We start from the raw sequence: 20,278 nt of genomic DNA on the forward strand, positions 1-20,278 counted from the left end.
CCCATGAAAATCAGGGCTCATGGAGGACATGCAAATGCTTCTCTGTCAGTCTTCAGCCTGCTTGCTCTGCCTTCTGCTTTCCTGGTGAGGATTAAAAGAGATTTCAGAGCTCTCCTTCAATTTGATGCCATCATTTTGATGTCTATGCCACCCGTAACTCCAATTTCTAAACCTGAGAGCTGTACAGGCCTGTTACAAAGTGGTTACCTTTTAACCACTAACTTCCGAGAAAAAACTTGGATCACTGAGGAGAGAACGAAGACAAATATAATTGAAGCCCCAGGTAGGTTTCCTGAGGCCTCATGATTTCTTTTGGCAGAGAAACCTATGATAGCTGGTGGCCACTAGGGGTCCCCAGCAGGCTTTTTAAATGAACCAGAGGCACCCGCGCTCCTCACCCCTCCCTTTCCTTCCCACAGATGCCAGGGGTAAAAACAACTTTAAGCTCTGACGTCAGCCAGCCAGGGGAGCCACCCTGTTGTGCCCATAGGTATAGCTAAGCTTCTGAGAACTGGGGCCTGGTGCTTTCCCTGGCAGCCCAATTTTCAGCTTAAATCATTGCCTTAATGTTATTTTAATGTGCTTGGGGTCCCTGGGGGACAGAGTGGGTGGCAGGGGAACAGCATTTAATTTCCTTTGGAGTTTGGAATGTGCCTGACACTTCTTAAGTACTTGAGTGAATATGAGAGTCTGTAATCCTTGCAAGAGCAAGCAACTTTGGGGGCCTTCTTATTTGGCAAGCTTCAAGGCAAAGTTAAATTTTTGCTAGGAGAGAGGGAAAATGGGAAATAAACATTTATTAAAAGTCTGATATATGCCATGGGCTTTACATTTATTATATTATTTAATCTCAAAAATAACCTCATCAAGTTGGAATTATTGTTCTATATGCTAATATTAGGAAGGAGACATTCAGATTAAACAATTTGCCTACTGTTTACAGCTGATAAATGACCCAGGTAAGACCACAGCACTGGTCAATTAGGATCCGCAATCCAGGCTATGCGCTCAGTATCCTTCAGCCTTCTGGTTTTACTGTGAGGGCTCTCGCAAAGGAATCTACTCATTGTTTTACCTGAAGCTTTTAAAGTACATAACCAAATCCAAACCTATAAAGGTGAAATAGCACTTTTCTAGATAATAAAATTAAAGCCTGAATGTAATCAAGCAAATGCTTATTAGGGATATTTTGTCCACCAGGTGCTATGTCTAATGCAGGTTCTATTGAGGGCCTCATGTGCTTAATTCAGAGTAAAAACAAACAAACAAACAAACAAAAAACACTACTGTTAGGGCAAATGTATTATTTTGACCAGAATGACATAGATTGGCTGTGTCCACATCAACTAAATAAAGTGAGCAATTATCTGATGAATTGCTGCTGAAGAGAAACACTTGATTCTTTACCTCATTACCAAAAGGGTAGATTGACAAATAAAGAAGAATGTATCAGGCTTGAAGTTTGGCCAAAAATTGCCAGTCAATACTCTGAAAGTTTAGCAACAGGGAAATATCATAAGGGTTTATTTGAATCAGCCCTGTCACAGTGCCCAACCCAGTGCCTGGTGTAGTGTAGGCTCTCCGTGAAGGCAGAATCAACGTTGAATGATGTTTTTAAAAATGTTTATAGGTCCACTGTGAACATCCCAGTCTCCCTTCAGCTGAAGTCACTTTATGTTGACTCAGAACAATCTGCCCTCCAAAGGAAAGTGTAAAATAAGAAGCCAAGGCTTAGACGCTTCAAACACCAAAGCACCCTCTTCTTATATTCCTCCTAATTGTTAGTAGAGTAAGGTGTTTGGCTATTATTAGTCTCCCAGTGCTTACGTATTTTCTGGAAATATGCCTCATTCTCATGTATTACACCTTCTGCATAATCTAGTTTTATCATGTAGAAATTCCAAGGATTTATGAAGGTGAAATGACTCTGAAGTCCCTTGGATGAGGCTTATTAAGTGGCCCATTTCTTCTGAAATTCAGGGAGCTGAACTACAGCAAGGATGGATTGTCAAAATACATATCATGTAATTTTAAGTCACTTGCACATGACTAAAACCTTAACCATGGTCAACGTAGGAGAAAATGATAATGATGTAATTTATTTGTGCTCACGTTACCATCTCCCCACCCAACAGTGCCTTAAAACAGATACAACGGATAAACTAGTAGAACCCTTTTTAAAAACATCAATGGCCACTTTCAAAGGAAAACAAAGTAAGGAAAGGAAAAAGATGATCTGAAAAGGAACATTCAAAGGTGGGGTCTTAATTTCATCTGTGCTCATGGGAGACAGGGGGTGACATCATTTGGTAGAGAAGATGTCTGAAAATTCAGACTCTTGAAAAGAACAATGTCAATCTATTCTCACTTTTAAAATTTGAAAAAGAGGAATGGTAATAACAACATTTACCATTTATTGAGCCTTCTTATGTGCCACGTTCTAACCTGAGCTGAAATCTAAAATAATTTCTCTTGAATCCTTAGAAGTTTGATGTTATTATCCTGATGTGTATGAGGAAAAAACTTAAAGAAGTTAGTATTTGCCTACCCTCCTACAGCTCATGAGTTTTGATGGTTTCTTGAGTTGTTGGGAAGATTTGCTAACACTGGTGGTCTCACTGTGCTTTTTCTTTGGGGCATATGGTTATGGGTTAAAGAGTGGTGGCCTTGGCTTAGGGTTAACAAAAGTAATATTAATAGTAGCTGCAAGTTATTGAGTGTCCACTGTGAGCCAGTCTGTTCACGCTTATCATCTCTTAATTTTCACCAAATTATCTGCAAGGAAAGTTTTATCTTTTCATTTTCACAGAGGAAAGAAAGTTGACTGAGGAAACTGAGGTTTATGTTGCAAGAAAGTGATGAAACCAGGATCAAAGCCAGCTTTGCCTGTGTTCTTTCCACCTTCCAGTCCCTGCTGTCCTGTGAGGATAATTAGCAAACGCAGACGTGCTCGCTCGCACAGAACACGCTCCCTCTGGTGGAAGGAAGTCAGAGAGGTACACAATGAGGCCCTTGTATGAGTCAACCCTTTCTGGGTTTCAGGAGAATCTGACCTTGTTTCTTACTTTGTCATCTCCTGTTCCTTAGCTAGAGACCCTAAATATGCATCTTCTATTTGTGACTGTTTTTCTGTTTTGCTTATTATTATTAAAAATAGCTGACAAAACAAACAGTAGGGCAACTTACAAAATATGAATGAATGACACATACCCACAGTCTCTCCTTTTTTTTTGTTTTATTTTGTTTTCTTTCCCATTTTAGACACTTTGGGTGGTTGGCAAAATCTACCAGAATATATCTTACTTGTTTTCAGGATCTGTCAGAAAATTGTTATGTTGTCTTGGATCCTGAGCCTGCTGTTTAGCCCACACCCTTGTTTGGCATGAGGTGAGACTAGGAATAAGAGAATAAACAGTTGCTTGTACAACATTTTCATAGAGAGGAAGTTATTATATGACACCCAAGCAGAGAAACTCTTCTTCTTAATCCAGGATGACTGAGGAGGCCAGAGCTCTCCTTTTTGCTCTGGAACCATGAGCCTGCATTCCCTCGCTGCCTTTGGCACCTTGGCTTTCTACCTTCATGTTTTGAATATGTTGTGTTTTTCTCTCCCATTATGCTGTAAACTTGGCCATAGTGGGGACCGAGTTCCCTAACTGATTTTATCCTGTTTCTAGTAGTAAAAGGTTTTCAGTCAGGCTTGGTGGAAACAAATATAAAGAGGATAAATAGATTGGATATGAGTTCAAGTACCTGACAAGGAATTTGGACATTCTTTTATAGTCCAGTAGTTCTTAAACTTTTTTTTTTCCTAGGCCAGTGCCTGGGGATGTGATACACTCTGACCAGTGATTATTATCCTCTTTTCTTGAGTGCATGTGAGTGTGTTTTGTGGGGAGGGGAGAAGAGCAGGCACAGGCAGCCATCTAGTAAAAAGTTCCAAAGAGAGGCATCTAGTTTTTGAAAAAAAAAAAAAAAGAAAGAAAAAAAAATCCCTTCATGGCATGTGAAAACCATCCTCCCAGCCCTGACCAGGGCAGTGGAGAGAGTGAAGAGCCACTGAAGTTTTTGAGTGGGAACATGGGAAGATGAGACGTATTTTTGGAATACCATTGTTCAGGTGTACTGGGCTCAGAGTGGGCATGAACTCAGAGATAGGAGGAAACTATAGTCCCTTTATTTTAATGCTGTGAAAATCTGAGCTATATTGTGGATAAGGAGCTGAAGAGGAGGGGTGAATGTGAGACATACAATGAAGGAATAATTGATAAGGGGAAGAAAGGAAGAATCATTACTACCTTTAGAGAATCTGAGCTTCCCTTATGGGGATAGAGTGAGTCCATTAACAGTTACAGGGTAGTAAAATGGAAAAGCCAGGGCAGAAGACATTTTCACTTTCTTAAGTTGACATCGGTTAGAATTAACTCTTGTTTAACTTTCATATTTGTAAATAGTTTTGTAGTCAAGCATTCCTCCTTACAAATATTTATTTTGTTGGAGAATGTTTAGTTTGCTAGGTACAAATAATTTGATGGCACAACTGTTTTTGCATGTTTCATCCTCTCTGAATTAAGACTCTTTATTTTTCATGAAATCTTTATTGATGCTAACATGTGAGAGTGAATACTTACAGAAATATGTGTGAGTGATGACAGTTTGAACAGATGGAATTAGTCAAATTCTCTTAAGTTCAGATTCATGTCTATAGATCAGTTTCTACAATCCAGATCATAGTCCTTTCTTTTATGGGGAAAATATCCCATGGCTTAATGGGGCAGATACTCTTCAAAGATAGCTGTCAAATCCTCTCCTTTCTTTATGCATGTGCAGCTTTTTTCTATCAGGAGGTGGGTTCTATCTCTCTTTTTCTGAATCTTGACAGGCTTTGTGACAGGCTTTAACCAATAGGAGGTGGCAGAAGTGAAGCTCTGCTGCTTCAGGGCCTTGCCATTAAGAGGCTTGGCAGAGTCTGCTTTTGCTGTCTTGGATCCCGTCCTCGATGCCGTAAGGAAGTCTAGGCCATCCTGCTGAAGAGGAAGGTCGTGAGGAAAAGCTCTTGAAGATGGGAAATCATGGAGAAAGAGACGGCGTGTGAGGGAGAACCAAAATGCCCCAGCTAAGAGCCAGCACCACAACTGGAGACATGCTCAGCCCCTCCACCTGCTGAGTGCACCACACAGAGCAGACACGATCCAAGCAATAATTAATCACTGTTTGCATCATTAAGTGTTAGGTTGGTTTGTACATATTGGTTAACTTACTTATCTACTTAAAATTCCTTTTTATCATGTAATGATTAAAAGAGAAAAAAATGTAGGTTACAATGCATGATAATAAAACAAGGACTTATGTGAACTCCCCAAGTGAGAACTAGAATATTTACAAAACTATTGAAGCTAAACCTGTGGCCCAATCAGAGATAATCACCATCTTCAATTTGGCTATCCCCTTGCTTTAAAAAAAAGCATCGTCATTTATCTGTCACCAAATAACATAGCAATTAATTGAAGCAGGAATCTTTGGAGAAAGCTGTGTTCTGAGCCCTATCTCTTTGCTAATCTCTGAAAGGGAGGATATATGGGGATTATAGCTTAACTTCAAGACTTGAAAAAGAGATTTCAAGTGGATGACTCAGAGAGCTCTGCCTGTGCCCCCTGCCTCTGGGAGTTGAGTGGACGGAGATGGACTGGCTAACTGCTTTCTTTGGTGGCATAGCCAGGTGAGTTTCTGTTGCTGAGGGATTAGCCTGCATTCCCAAGGTTTATCAAAGAAAAGGTAGTGCTAGAGTTTTTCATGGACCATGGGCATTGAGAAAGAGAGAGAAGTTTTTAGTTGTGACCAGTATGAGCATCCAGAGAGCCAAAGAGACCCCAGCAGCAAGAAACCAAGTTCTGAGGTTCTCAAGGGTTGGTGAAGGAAAATCAAATAATAACCCAAAAGAGAGACTCACAAGCTTAGTTAGAATAACTGCAGGACAGAGGGCCCCAATGATACAAATCTCTGAAAAGCCCAGGAGAGCCCCCATAAGATAGTTTTCTTTAAACACCTGCCAGGTCCAGAAGGCCCAAAGACAACTCATGATCATACTAGTCCAAGTCACACATTTCTTACACTCTTTCATCTCCTCTCTCTGTTCAAAGACAGAGGAGATGAGCAGACCCTCTTGCTGCTCAAAGTGTGGTCCCAGGACCAGTAGTAAGAGCATCACTTTAGGGCTTCTTAGAAATGCTGAAACTCAGGCCCCACCCAGATCTATTGAATCATCTGCATTTTAACAGATCTCCAAGTGATCTGAATATGCATTAGGGTCTGAGGAGTATGGAAAACCCAAGTTGGTGTTCACAAATTGGTAGACGTGCGGTGGGGAAAGCTTCCTGGGAATGAGAAAAATCAACACTTGAAACAGAGGAAAGCCTTTCTCATTAAACAAATCTTAGAGGGAAAGTAGGCAATGAAAGTAAAGTTGCATTTCATTTACATCCCTCATGTTGTGTGTGTTCTAAATATCAAGCATAGCCATTTGATAAAGGCTAGTTTATTTCTTCCCTTTTTGACTTTTATAATAGTTGTTTCTCAAACTGTAGTCTGCTTCAGAATCTCCTGGGCTACCTAAGCTTCAGAGCTAATGACTTGGACTTTGGACTCCACCTGTTTTGGTTTATTTTTGTTTTTTTTAGAGAAAGAGTCACGCTCTGTCACCTAGGCTGATATGTAGTGCCATGACCTTGGCTCACTGCAGCCTTAAACTCCTGGGCTTAAGCAATCCTCCTGCCTAGGCCTCTCAAAGTGCTGTGATTATAGGCATGAGCTGCTACTCCAGGCCTCATCTGCAGTTTCTATAAGCATCCTAGGTAATTCCTATATACATTAACACTTAGGATGACTGATCTAGCACTCGCTGGGTCCCTAGACTTTGTCCTGTGGCTGCCATTTCTTTCTCACCCTATGTTCCTGTATTATTACTCTAAAGCTGGTCACATCAAAACCATGGGAGAGGGGAAGACCAGCAATGAGAGGAAGGGAGGGTAAATTCCATACTGTTGCTGAATGAAGACCATTACCCTCAATCTTTTCCCGGCTTCTGCTCTCTTGCTTTGTGTATACATAATCCCATCTTTCTGTCCTAGCCCACCTGAGTTCCCTGTCTTCTAACCCTCTGATAGCCTTAACACACACTAGGAAGCACAACCTGAAAATGGGGTAAATCCACTTGCCCTGCAGCAGTTTTGGGGATTGGGAGGACCAGCTCTCCCTGCCAGGGCTGTATTTGTAGGTGGAGGTGTGCTCTCAAGCCTAGCTTGGAATGCCAAATGAATTTTGTTACAGAACCTAATGGAGTGTTCTTACTTACACTTTAGATCAGAACTGTGGACTGGTCTGAGAAAATGGCCAATATTAGCAATGGTTTTTAGTGAAAAATCTATCAATTTGACTTACGAATTTGGGAGACTTTAACCCATTTTCAAACAGGGAACTGCTTCTGATACCGTGTCAAAGCTTGCAGAAGTTAAGATGAATCTGTTCATTCACAGCCTTCTTGGGATATGATAACGTCTTTCTAAACAGAAGAAACTTAGCGACATCTCAGTAACACCTAAAGATGCCTCAGTCATTGGCATATGGCCACTCTGAATATGATATGGTGTTAAATTCACCAGAAAGACCAGCTTGTCGTAAAAAGTATATTTGTGGTTCTGAATGCAACTCTCATTTGTAAAAAGGATTCCAGAATCAAATGTCTAATCATTTCTTTTTGTTTAAGATAGGCTTTGTGATATTTCTTAGGCTGTAGGGGAGGTAGAAGGCTGAAGGCTGCAGGAAGATAATGGGCGTGTGGAGAGCCCTGCTGGGGCTCTGTCTGAGCTCCTCCTGGGAATAGCTTCCCTAGAGAATGGAACTCCATGGCCTCCACATTTCTGAGGGATTACCACAAACCTGGTTGCTGTCAGGAACAAAGCAAAAGGCAGAGTGATCCCAAAGCCCTCTTGCCCGGAATGTCCTGCTGCTGACATGAAATGCAACTTACAGAGGAAGAAAACGTCATTTTCACACAGTTAACCACAGGTGTACAGAAGGCCCCTTGGTGTCTTTCTTATCTTTTCCATGAGCACCTCACATCCACAGGGAGAGAAGCCAATTCTCTCTAACAACCTTGGAAAAATACTTGCTCACCAGTGAAGGTTATGTGAATCCTATATACAGTTTCATATAGAATTTGGGAAGAAGCAATTTGGAAGACTTGATTTGGGAAACTGTAATGTTTCTCACATAAAATAGAGTCATGTATATTGCATTTTAATAAAATAATGTGTTATGTGGATAAATGTAACCTATTATGCTTGAATATTTATAAAATATTTCTTCTCTAAAGCAATGTGGTTTAGTGAAAGAAACATGCACGTTAGAATGAGTCAGAGATAGGTACAAATTCTGATTTACCTACTAGGGAGTTAAGTGTTTTGGGGCAAATCATTGGCAGTCTATCAGAAGTTTTCATCTACAAAACAGAAATAGTAATAGCAATCTCACAGGGCTATTGTGGGATTAAATAATAGAACAACATTTAGCATATACCTGCACATAACAAAGACCCAATGATATTTGTTTAAGACATTTCCAGTCAAATTCCATTTTCATATATACAGTAAGTTAAAAGCATCTTCCTGTTAACAAAATCAATTAATTGTGGTCAAAATATTAGGAATGTTTAAAGTACAGAATTTTATTTCATTTTTTAAAAAATGGAGTCAGGGACTCACTCTGTTGCCCAGGCTGGGGTGAAGTGGCACAATCATAGCTCACTGCAGCCTCCAGTTCCTGGTCTCAAGCAATCCTCCCACCACAGCCGCCTCCAGAGTAGCTGGAACTACAAGAGTTCACCACCAAGTCTGGCTAATTTTAAAATTCTTTTTATAGAGATAAGGTCTCACTAAGGTTCCCAGGTTGCTCTTGAATTCCTGGCCTCGAGTGATCTTCCCACTTCAATCTCCCAAACTGTTGGGATTACAAGTGTAAACTGTCACATCCAGCCCATAATTTATTTATGATGGTGACCTATTCTATGGCCTAATGGAATATATTTATTTTATATTTTGTATTTAATTAGGTTTCTTGATTGATTACCCATCATGGATTGAAAAGTTATGTCAAGACCTAAAGGAATAAGGAAATCTCCATGAACTATATATAAGTCTAAAAAGTAATGTAATGATAGTGAAAAGATATTAGCTTGAATGAAAAGTTGATTACTTGACTGCTCCCAAGCTTCCTTTTTTTCCTGAACCTCAAATAAAGCTAAATTCCATTGTTTTTCATTTTAAGTTCTCAGGAAAATAGGAAAAAAATTAACAACATGAGGGAAGTTGTAAGACATGGGAAATGATAGAGTGTTTTACACTCAGGCCTGTGTAGCCTGACTCCCCTGCTGAGATGGTAAGTAGGAAACCTCATTGTATTTTCTCCTCTACTTTTAGTTTTGAGGGTATTTTGAAACTTACCAAATGTTCTTATGTCTCTATTTTGTCAACGGATGACCACCTTTGATAACGACTCTTCACTCTGGTCATACTTCAGAAGATGCCAACAGGACAACAGAGCAGCAGGTGCCCTGCCTCAGGTGGACAGCCTCCAATCTTGGTGATGACTATATATTGTGTCATCTTCCACATATCCATATAAATCTCATACATATTCATTTTTACTTTAAAATTTTATATTTGTATGTTGAAATATATTTACTTAAGAAGAACATATTAAGTGCCTATGTGTGGCTTTGTATTATGTCAGCTTCACTAAACTGGAAGTATGTTTTCCAGACTTCACTTTCCTGTATGTTTCAGGGTAAGGGTTGTCCGCAAGAGAAATTTTCATAAGATTTGGGAAACAGAAAAGAAGCACAGCCATTTTTGCATGCTCTGAAATTTGGTGCATGGTGCCAGTCATGACGGCAGCCTGTGCATGCTGTCACTGATCTGCTTGGCCTACCTGGGTGGCCAGGTGGATAGCACCTGGGTCTGCAGCTTCTCCAGTTCTTGCTGGATTGTCTGCTCTGGCCATTCTGTTTCCTAGCTCTATGTCAATGGGGATTAGCTTCTCTTGCAGGTTACCTGTGTTGTCGAGGTTGGAGGTAGTGAGAGACAGATACTGGTTCCAGTTTATCCTTGCTCTCTCCCACTTTGCATCCAGCTGTTCTTCCCAACTAGTGTTCCAGCTTGCATATTGCAATCTCAGGCCCCACATCAGATGCAGAGGAAAGATCTAGCTACTTTATTTTACATTAGTCATAGTAGTACTGCTTCTCTGGTTGATCCCTGACTGATATAGCCTATATATGTCAGACACTGTGCTGGGTTTGGAGATAGCAATGGTGAGCCAGTTCAGTATTGACCTTTTTTTATAGAGCTTAAAGTCTAACTTAGGATATTATTATTACAATACAAAAGAAATAACATGTTATTTTTAATTTTCAATCAAGCTGAGGGTATTTAATAACGCTTTCATTTTTATAACCCTTTTTTACTTTTCAAAGAGCTTTCTTGTTATTTGCTCACTGTCACATCTTTGCAGCTGTAGAGAAGACTAAGCAGAGATTTAAGAACACTCCTATCCCAAGGTTGCACAATTTGTAAGTGGCAGGAATGTAGTCTTCTGATTCATATTCCAGTGCTTGTCTTAATGTGAAAGTTATGAAAATAAATCAAATTTCGTACTTTCACGGAGCAAATGTTACTATCAGATCAGTTGTGTCTACATTTCACCAAAATATTTACCAATCCAGAAAAAAAAAAAGCCAATATGAGATACTTGGCACCACGTAGGAAACCACATTGGATTTCTCAGTTTTCAAACAATTATCCTGACATCAAGAAGATGTGACCCCAGAAATATGAAAAAAATAAAATGTCAGTTGTCTTGGTGACCTTTCTTTTGATGCTAAGCTTCATATAATAGGCATCTACAGGTTTCACTTTTAGACTGTGTTCTTCCACAGAGTGGCAGGAGAGATGCTGAAATTTGTGCCAATATTTCACTGGAGGTGATCATTTTCAATCTATGTACATAGGGACACAGCTGGAGTGACAGACATTTCTGCCAATTATGCCACCTAGATGGATTTTGACAGAAAAATGACAGTCATGACAGCATTTCCTCCAGAGCCTAAAAACTGTGAGTAGGTCAGAAGAGTTATCCAGTAGGCTCTAGATTCTGTCTCCTTCTAAGCAACCAAAAGCAGGGTTGTTCCCCTCTGTGATGTCATTCCCTGAGAGTCAGAGTATGTGTCTATCATCCTTAATGTGGTTTTAAAGAAATTTTATTATAAAGTTAATATATACTGGTTTGTAAAATTAAACTCTGTAGAAGGTTGTGGAGAAAAAAATATCTCTATTTCCCCACCCCTATTTCTACTTCCCAGAGTTAGTCATTCTCAAAAATGTATATATATACACATATGTGTATATATGTGTATATATATATACACATATGTGTATATATATACATTTTTGAGAATGACTAACTCTGGGAAGTAGAAATAGAGGTGGGGAATATATATATGTATATATATGTATATATGCATATATGTACATATGTGTACATATATACACATATGTACACATATATACGCATATGTACACATATATACATATGTGTATATACACAAGTATGTATATATACATATATACATATGTGTATATACACAAGTATGTATATATACATATATACATATGTGTATATACACAAGTATGTATATATACATATATACACATATACGTATATACATATTTGTATATATGTACATATATACACGTGTATATATGTACATATATACACGTGTATATATGTACATATACACACACACACACACACACATTTCCAGACATTTTGAAGCCTATTTATTCATTCAACAAGCATTTACAGAGTGCCTACTAATTACCAGGCAGTACTCGTGGTATTGGAATTATAGCAGAGAGAACAAAACAGACAAAAGTTTATTTGGTTCCTGGCGACATGTACATATTCGTTTTCATTTAGTCCCTGGCAACACATACATGTTTGTCAGCCAATATAACTCAACACCTATAACAAATAGACCCCAACTATTTAATAACTCCAAATTATAGAAATTTATTTCTTGTGAATGTAACATTATTGGGCCGTGAACAGTCAAGCAGGAAATTAGGAAGATAGAAGCACTATGTCATCTTTAAGAGATGGATTCCAAGTTTTTGGAACAGTGATCTCTATTTTGGTCAGCTGAGAGGGGTTGTGGAGGAGAACATGGGGGAGAATTTTTATGAGCTAGATTTGGGGGTTAGAGTACCACACATTCACTCCACATTTAATTGGCTAGAACTCCATGATCTCAAAACACCATTTACATTTGACCTTGGGCAAACTATTGAATATTTCTATGCCTTAGATTCCTCATCTGTAAAGTGCAGAAAAAAAGAATTTGTTCTTTGTAGGGCTGTTGTGCTGATTAAATAATATAATACATCTAAAGCCTTTGAACAGCTCCTACCACAAAGTAAGAACAATAAACATTGGCTGGGGAATGTAGTCTTCTATTTGTGTGCTGGGAAAAAGAAGGGAAGATCATTTAAGGAAAAGGTAGTTGTTTCTGCTCAATAGATCTAAACTTATTCCTTTGCACAAGTAGGATCAAATTTTAACTGCTCTCTTGAAACAGTTTTTAATATATTCCAAATTGTTTTCTATGTTGGAACTATAACTCTACCTATCATTTTTAATAACTATTTAGTATTTGCTTCCATTCCGTATGGATGTAACATAATATATTTAACTGTATTGATTGACATTTAGGTAGATTCTAGTTTTTATATTACAAACAAAGCTTTAATTATTCTCATTCACAGACAGTGGTGCATATCTACACTGTATGCTGAAAATTCTTGGAAGTGAAATTCCTAACTTGCACTATTGTTAAAACTTTAGAGCAATTAAATTTAGCAGAGTTTAATTGAGCAAAGAACAATTCTCAAACTGGGCAGCACTGAGAACCAGAAGTTCAGAGAACTCTGCTCAGCAAGGAGGTCAGGGAACATCTATAGAAAGAAAAAGAAGGTACCCAAACAGCTTGCTTAGCGGCAGCTGGATGCTTGCCTTATTTGGACATAGTCTGATGTGCTGGTAGCCTATGACTGGCTGAGGCTCAGCTACTGTGTTTGGCTGAGATTCAGTCTCTTGTTACTTGTGATAATTCCTAAGTTAGACTTTCAGTTTGTTTAGGTGCTAAGTTAGGTAGCAGTTTGTTTTGTAGGAACTTAAGGTACTAGGCATTCTCAGGTCAAATTTGTTTAACTTAACACCATATGACAATTAATAAAAACATTTGGCTACCAAATGCAGGAAAATTACTCTAGTCTTTTGTGAGGTCTTATTGATGAATTACAAGTCCAGACTTATCATTATTACATTATCTATTTTAAGGCAAAATGGGGGAATATTAAGACTTTAAATTTTTTTTTATCAGGGCAAAATAGTTCAATTTCTAAGGGAATAATATTAATAATAGCTGTCATTTATTGAGTGCCCATTGTATTTCTAATTCTTATAGAAATCTCCTAAAAGATTTAACAGATAATAAAACTAAGGATCTTAGAATTTAAGTAGATTGTCTCAAGTCACATAGGATGTTTATGGTAGAGTTGCTAGTTGGATGTAGTTGTGCCTAATTCCAAAAGCCTTTTTCTATGTGAGTCAGTCTCTTAAAGAGAAAACTAATGCTCCTCAGGACTCATTCTGCCATGAAATGGGAATAGAGCTTGAATTGGCCAGGTTTTAACTGCAGTACCACCCTCACCTCGCACCTAGGTGTGGAAAGTTCCTACCTATCCCTCAGTCTTCAGTTCACCTTACCTTACCAGTTCACCCAGAGCTGGGAGGACCCCTGCTCAGTCAGCACCCAGCACCTGGGTACTTACCCGCTTGCAGCATCTTCCCCACCCTACTCAGATTGCCACTTCCTTAGTTTCATCCACGCAGGCTTCTCTAGGTATGGTCTGTAGAGAACCATATGGAAATCATCGGGTATACTGGTTTAAAATATGCTCTGGGAGTTGGATTCAGTAATCTGCATTTTAAATAAGCTCTCCAGGTATTTTTATGTACAATGATTTCAGAACCACTTTCCTTAGCTTTTCAAGGGAGAGAGACTGTCTTATTCATTGTTATTTCCAGGGGTTCTGATATTTTATGTGCTTATTAAATATTTCTTAAGAAAAACTAATGAACCAGGATGTAGTTCCTGAACAAAATCTGGCCTATCTCAGTAGCCATGGCACTGAGCACATGCTTGGTACATCGTAGGAATTCAGTAAGTGTTTGATAAAAGAAGTTTTAAATGGATGAATAAATGGCAGGGAATTATTCATTTTGGACTGATTCTGTTACTTTGAGCAATTCATAAAACCTCTCTGAACCTGAATTTCCACATTAAATAGATGAGATAATAAGACTCATTCCCGTATCTCACAACTCATTGTGGATACCACATCCTTAAATGAAATTATATGTATAAACCACTTAACACAATGACTGGCATAGAGCAACTGCTGAATTAAATGGTGTCCATTATAACAATAATAATGCCTGTAAACATGCTCCATAAAGCTCCATGCAGATATCAAGCACTACAAACACTATGATTATTTCCATTATGTACTTTAATCAAGCTGACAATTGTGCTTTGCTTGCCTATTAAATAGGTGGTTTCTAGGAATACCAGCAGGAGGTGTTTGATATGCAAAGGGTTCAGAGAAATGCAGGAGGTGAGTTGCAACCCCTACTACTTGCTTTCTGTGTGGTCCAGCAGAAAATTTGGGCCAGGACAATATATACACTGATTGACTGACTCACAGAGGCTATGGCATCCTCCCTTGAGGAAGCGGCTGTCTTCTTAGCCAGCTCTTCTAGAGGACCATAAAAGGCACTCCTGGTCAGGTTGGGAAGAGAAGGAGCTGATGAGAGCACACAGGCTTGACGAGTGATCTCCAAGTATTTCTTGCCCTACAGTGAAAATAAAACAAAAAATTTCACATGAAGAAGTCAATTTCAGGCCCTGGTTTTTGATATTTTGCCAGCATAAGGGTTTTATCATCCTTCCACTGACAAATCACATTTTGATCCACTTCAAAGGGCTTTTCCATTAAAGTAACAAATAGCCAGAGCTTAAGGGAGCCCTCATGTCTGCCACACATTTGCAAAGCTGCTCTGTGGGTCTCCACGGAAGATCTCAGGTTTAATGGATTTTTTTTTAGTAAACTACATGTTTTGAGGCTAATGCTTAGAAGTTTTGGATGATGACAAAATTGTCTGAAGGAAAGAATTGGCAGTGGACATATTTCAGCTGTAAGTGGAATCCTGTAGTTGAGCAGATACTTCCCAAGAAAATTCATGGGAAAAAAATGAACATCTAAACGAAAAAAATCAATCACAAAACTAAGCATATTCTGTAAATCATACAACATGACTATCAAAGAAGCAAATACTAGTTAATGTATCATGTGTATTTCAGAACACCCACTAATCCACACAATCTTCAGGGGAAATTTTTTCTTTAAAATCTCTACAGTTTACTGTCATGTTCTATGTTGAGTGACACTGTTCCACAGATCAAGTGTAATTGGAGGAGAAACGGGCACCATGTCCCAGAGAGCTGTTTGTGTAGGCTGGCCAGTGACCTACTACAGGTGTGGACTGGCTCAAGGTGATGAGCTAGTCAATCGGATGTGCAAATAGAAGGAAGTTGCAACTGGTGTTCAGCACAGCAAATTAATCTGAGCATGGTGTGGCCATGTTGGCCACATGCAAACTCCAGGCAGAAGACGCCTGGCTGCTAGGAGAACTTGAAGCAGGTATACAGGGAGGTCACAATGACCCCAAGAAGCTGGCAGAGAGTAATCTTTGTTCCTTATGGCTTCCCAGTTCTGGATCCTGGAGGCTAGTCTGTTCTTTGTCCTTGTTCTGAGGTTGCTCCAAGATTCCACTCTGTATAAAATTCCCTCTTGCTTGTTCAGATAAGTTTTTGTTCTCAACCAAAAGAAATCTAATGAGAGCTCTTCAATCTCACTCACTTCCCTAACCCCACCTCATGCTTTTCTCCCCTTTGCTGTCTGTCCTTTTTCTGTGTTTGGAACAAGTTGAGCTCTTGCTTTCTTCCAGTCATTTGCGTTTTTATTCTCAATACCTGGAATGCCTTTCTCCCAGCTCTTTGTATGTGGGATTCATTCTTCTCCCTGCATCTCAGCTCTAACCTCCCCTCTTCAGAGAGGCCTTGCCTGACCACTCACTGTACAAGGTAATTCCCCAGTTATATTCAGTCTCCTCATGCTGTTTATTTCCCTCATAGCCTGAATCACAATGGCTCTAATTTGTTCTTTCCCATGGTCTTTCTCACTAGAATGTAAGCTCTACAAAGACAGGGTGCTTGTCTGGCTTGCTTACTGCAATTTCTTCTCTAATCAAGATGTTGTTAAGGGTGTCATTCATTGCATTATGCAAAGTCTTCTTTATTTCTTTCTGGATTTTTTTTTTTTTTTTTTTGATGGAGTTTCGCTCTTGTCACCCAGGCTGGAGTGCAATGGTGCGATCTTGGCTTACTGCAACCTCCGCCTCCCGGGTTCAAGTGATCTCCTGCCTCAGCCTCCTTAGTAGCTGGGATTACAGGCACCCACCACCACACCAGGCTAATTTTTGTATTTTTAATAGAGACGGGGTTTCACCATGTTGACCAGACTGGTCTTGAACTCCTGACCTCAAGTGACCCAACCGGCTCGGGCTTCCAGAGTGCTGGGATTACAGATGAGAGCCACCATGCCTGGCCCATTCACTGCAATTTCTTAGTGCTTGTCAGAAGCATTCAATAAATATTTGCTGAATAAATTGTTGAATAAATGGGATCCTGATAAATTTCTTAGTTCCAGATGCTGCTGAGGATAGGCCTCGGTACTTGTGTACTGTAGGATAATTCTGTGCCCTTGTATTGAACCCCTTCTTCTGAGCAAGTTTGAATGGGAGTTCTATAAAATCAAACATGTTTTGATAATTTTTCCCACTAATTTATATATAACTATGAGAGAAACATTGAATAAATATATAAATATTTGCCCAAAGGAACACTGTTGCACATACAAAGATATGGCACTATCAAATACAACCATTGAAGGCAGGCAGCTTTCCCAAGTGGAAGCTTACAATTGCTCATTGGATGATATACAAAATTCCTAATTAGGCATATGAAAAATGGTGCTGTTGTTTCAACGTTCAGTTTGTTTGAAAGTTCAATGCACAAAGTCATATACCCCCAAGGCTGTGTATGTCAAGTTAACCTGACAGAGAGCTATTCTGTTTGTGCCAACTTTATGCTTGAATTTCCTCTAAACAGCAGTGATTTGTCTAGAAAACATCTCCTATCTGTATGTATGCAGAAACGCTGTACTCACTGAGATGTCTAGATTTATTGTTGATGCATTATTATGGTCTTGAACTCCTGGGCTCAAGTGATCCTCCTACCTCGGCCTCCCAAAGTGCTGAGATTACAGGCATGAGCCACCATGCCTGGACAATTTTTTTTTTTTTTTTGCTTATGAATTCACCTTATTTTATATATAAGGCAAATGATATAATTTTGCACTTCATGTTTTAACAATCTATTTATTGTATTGAATTTGAGCTGGACATATGGGATTGCCCATTTTACAAGTAAAGCTCAAGAAGCTAAATGCTTTCCAGAGTTTACAATGAGTGAGGGACAAACACTGGGATGAGGGCCTCCAACCATCCAACCATCCAACCATCTCATCAAAAGAGTAATTAAAAATTATTCATGCAGGATTTGCAAAGAAAATAGAAAAACTGGGTTCTGCACCCTTAATCCAACACCTTCCTAAAGGATATAAAAGAGTTGAGGTTGAAGAAAGAGAATGAGAAAGTATCTTTGTGGAAAGTTGTCGGAGGCCTGTAGCATTTTCCTTCCCCTTCCCTTCAGGGATGTAGATAGGGAAGTGCTTTCTTTTCAGCTCAAGTCTAATGAGAATACTTTTGAAGGGGCTGAATTCAAGCTTACTACGTGTCTCCTGGAATTTTGAGGATACACAAGAGACTGGTGGTTGACTTGCACTGAAGAAAAACAAAGGCAGATATATCAGGAATTGCTTATGATGGCAGAGTGAGGACAGTGGGCAGCGCTGGAGCGTGGATTGATGTGGGAAGAATGTATGAGCTCCTGCTGGCCAGGTGGCTGCCACAGAAGGCAGCCAGGTGAAAGCTATGTGAAAAACCCTTCCCAAGAGGGAAGCCTGCCAGGATGGGAGACCAAAGCGGTAGGAAGTTATGGGTCTACACTAGGGCAGGGAGGTAGGAAGTAGAGGATACAGAAAGGTTAGTTGGAGGATGTATCACCCTTGAGGAAATGGTGCAGTTTAGTGTTCAGCTCTAATGATCCACTGTGGTCAGAAAGCACCAACGTTAGACCACAACAGAACTACTCTAGCAAGACCTTTGTTTCTTTTTTGTCTTCACTTCCTTGCCAGCCTGCCCCAGTGGGTGGGGATACTGTGGTAAAGGTTGGATGGGGTGAAAGAATTAGAAATGTGGCAAGGGACTTGAGGGAAGAACTGGTACCATGGAAACAAAGAAGGTTGGCCAGACATCCCAATCCCTTCCCTGCTGCAGATTTCTGCCTGAAATACGTCTGAACTAACAAACAGAAGTAAGAGTATTACATTAAATGGGACTGCTATTATGTCTAAAAGTAACTGAAAAAACTATGTGACCCACTCAAGTTCTTATCCAGGCACAAGAAGAAAGGTAAGAGGGTTTGCAGCAGGTATTTGTGATAAAGAATAGACTTGGAGTTTCCACGCTTTTGAATTCTATTTGTGCAGCATAATAGTTACATAAACAATTAGATACAACATGATAATTACATATAAAATTTAAGCAATAATAAGTATAGTTTAATAATATATATTTTTAGTTTCTGGCTTGGGGACCACACTGTGAAACCCATTCACCTAGACCCCAGTCTAACTTGCTCCTCCCCAGACCATGGAATTCTGCTTGTCACCAGTGAAATTTCAAGTGTCATTAGTTTTAAAGACTATTTCTGCTTGTGCCACTTATGACCAACCTTAGCATTTCCTTTGCTAATACTCCTATGACCTCTTAGAATCTTGTGGGTTTTGATTGCTTTTCCTACCCAAAAAGAAAGATGTAATATTTTTTAGCTGAATTTTTCTTTTAGGCTAAGTAGACTTTATGGTGTTAGCAAACAATACTTATTGAAGACTTTTCCATTAATAAAACAAAATACAGCAAAATAATACAAAGATCCTTCTACTTATACCTCAGGTTACCTTCCAGAAGCTACCTTGTAGCAAAAGAATCATCCGGCTGTGTCTGCAACTACCACTTCCCATGGAGTGGCTAGCTGTAATTTTTGCTGTTGTTCATTTAATTTTCTCTGCCAATCATATTTACATTTAAAACAGTAAAAAGAATTTTTCCTCTTTCGGAAGGAAAAGGTTACTTTTTCAGTAAATGTTTTCTTTATAGAAACGTAGGCACACACATTAAAGATTTTCCTGTCAAACAAGGATACCACAGACTCAAATCTCAATTAGGTTTTAAAATATTCCAGATTGTACAACTTCTATGTCTGCATATTTTATATCACAAAGTCAGGTGTCTCATTTTGCTCAATTTCTCTACTTACTTGAACCATCATTCCAACTCCAAGTGGTACATCCTTGTGCAGTACCATGCTTTCTAACAGACGATAGAGTTGTCACTCTGTTTAAGGCTTGCATAGTTTTGGTGTATGTTATCGACATGTAGAGATTATATGCAGATGGCAGATTGTGGCCATCTTGCAAATATATTTCCATAATCATTTTTACAGATGGGAAATGCAATGATAAAAAAGGAAAGAATTGATTCTAAAGCACAGAAAATATGTTCAAACAGCTTCCTTCCCCAAAACAAACTTGACCAACTTTGCATCTGATCTTGGCATGTGCTCTTATGTTTAAGGCAGTGTTTGGTTTTCAGGTTTTCCATGGCTTTTTTCATGCCCACTACATTTCTTTTCTGATTTTGGCAGTTCTCATTAGGTATTTCAATTAATAGTCAAGAAATCATACAAATAGGAAGTAACTTTAGTGAAATTATGAGACTTAAGTTGAAGATGATTTGACTGCTTATAGCCAATATATGTCTGTCCCTACAGCTTTTTCTTTTTCTCCTTCTGTCCTGATGC

Source organism: Gorilla gorilla, chromosome 3 (assembly GCF_029281585.2).
Source record: "Gorilla gorilla gorilla isolate KB3781 chromosome 3, NHGRI_mGorGor1-v2.1_pri, whole genome shotgun sequence".
Taxonomy (NCBI): Eukaryota; Metazoa; Chordata; class Mammalia; order Primates; family Hominidae; genus Gorilla; species Gorilla gorilla.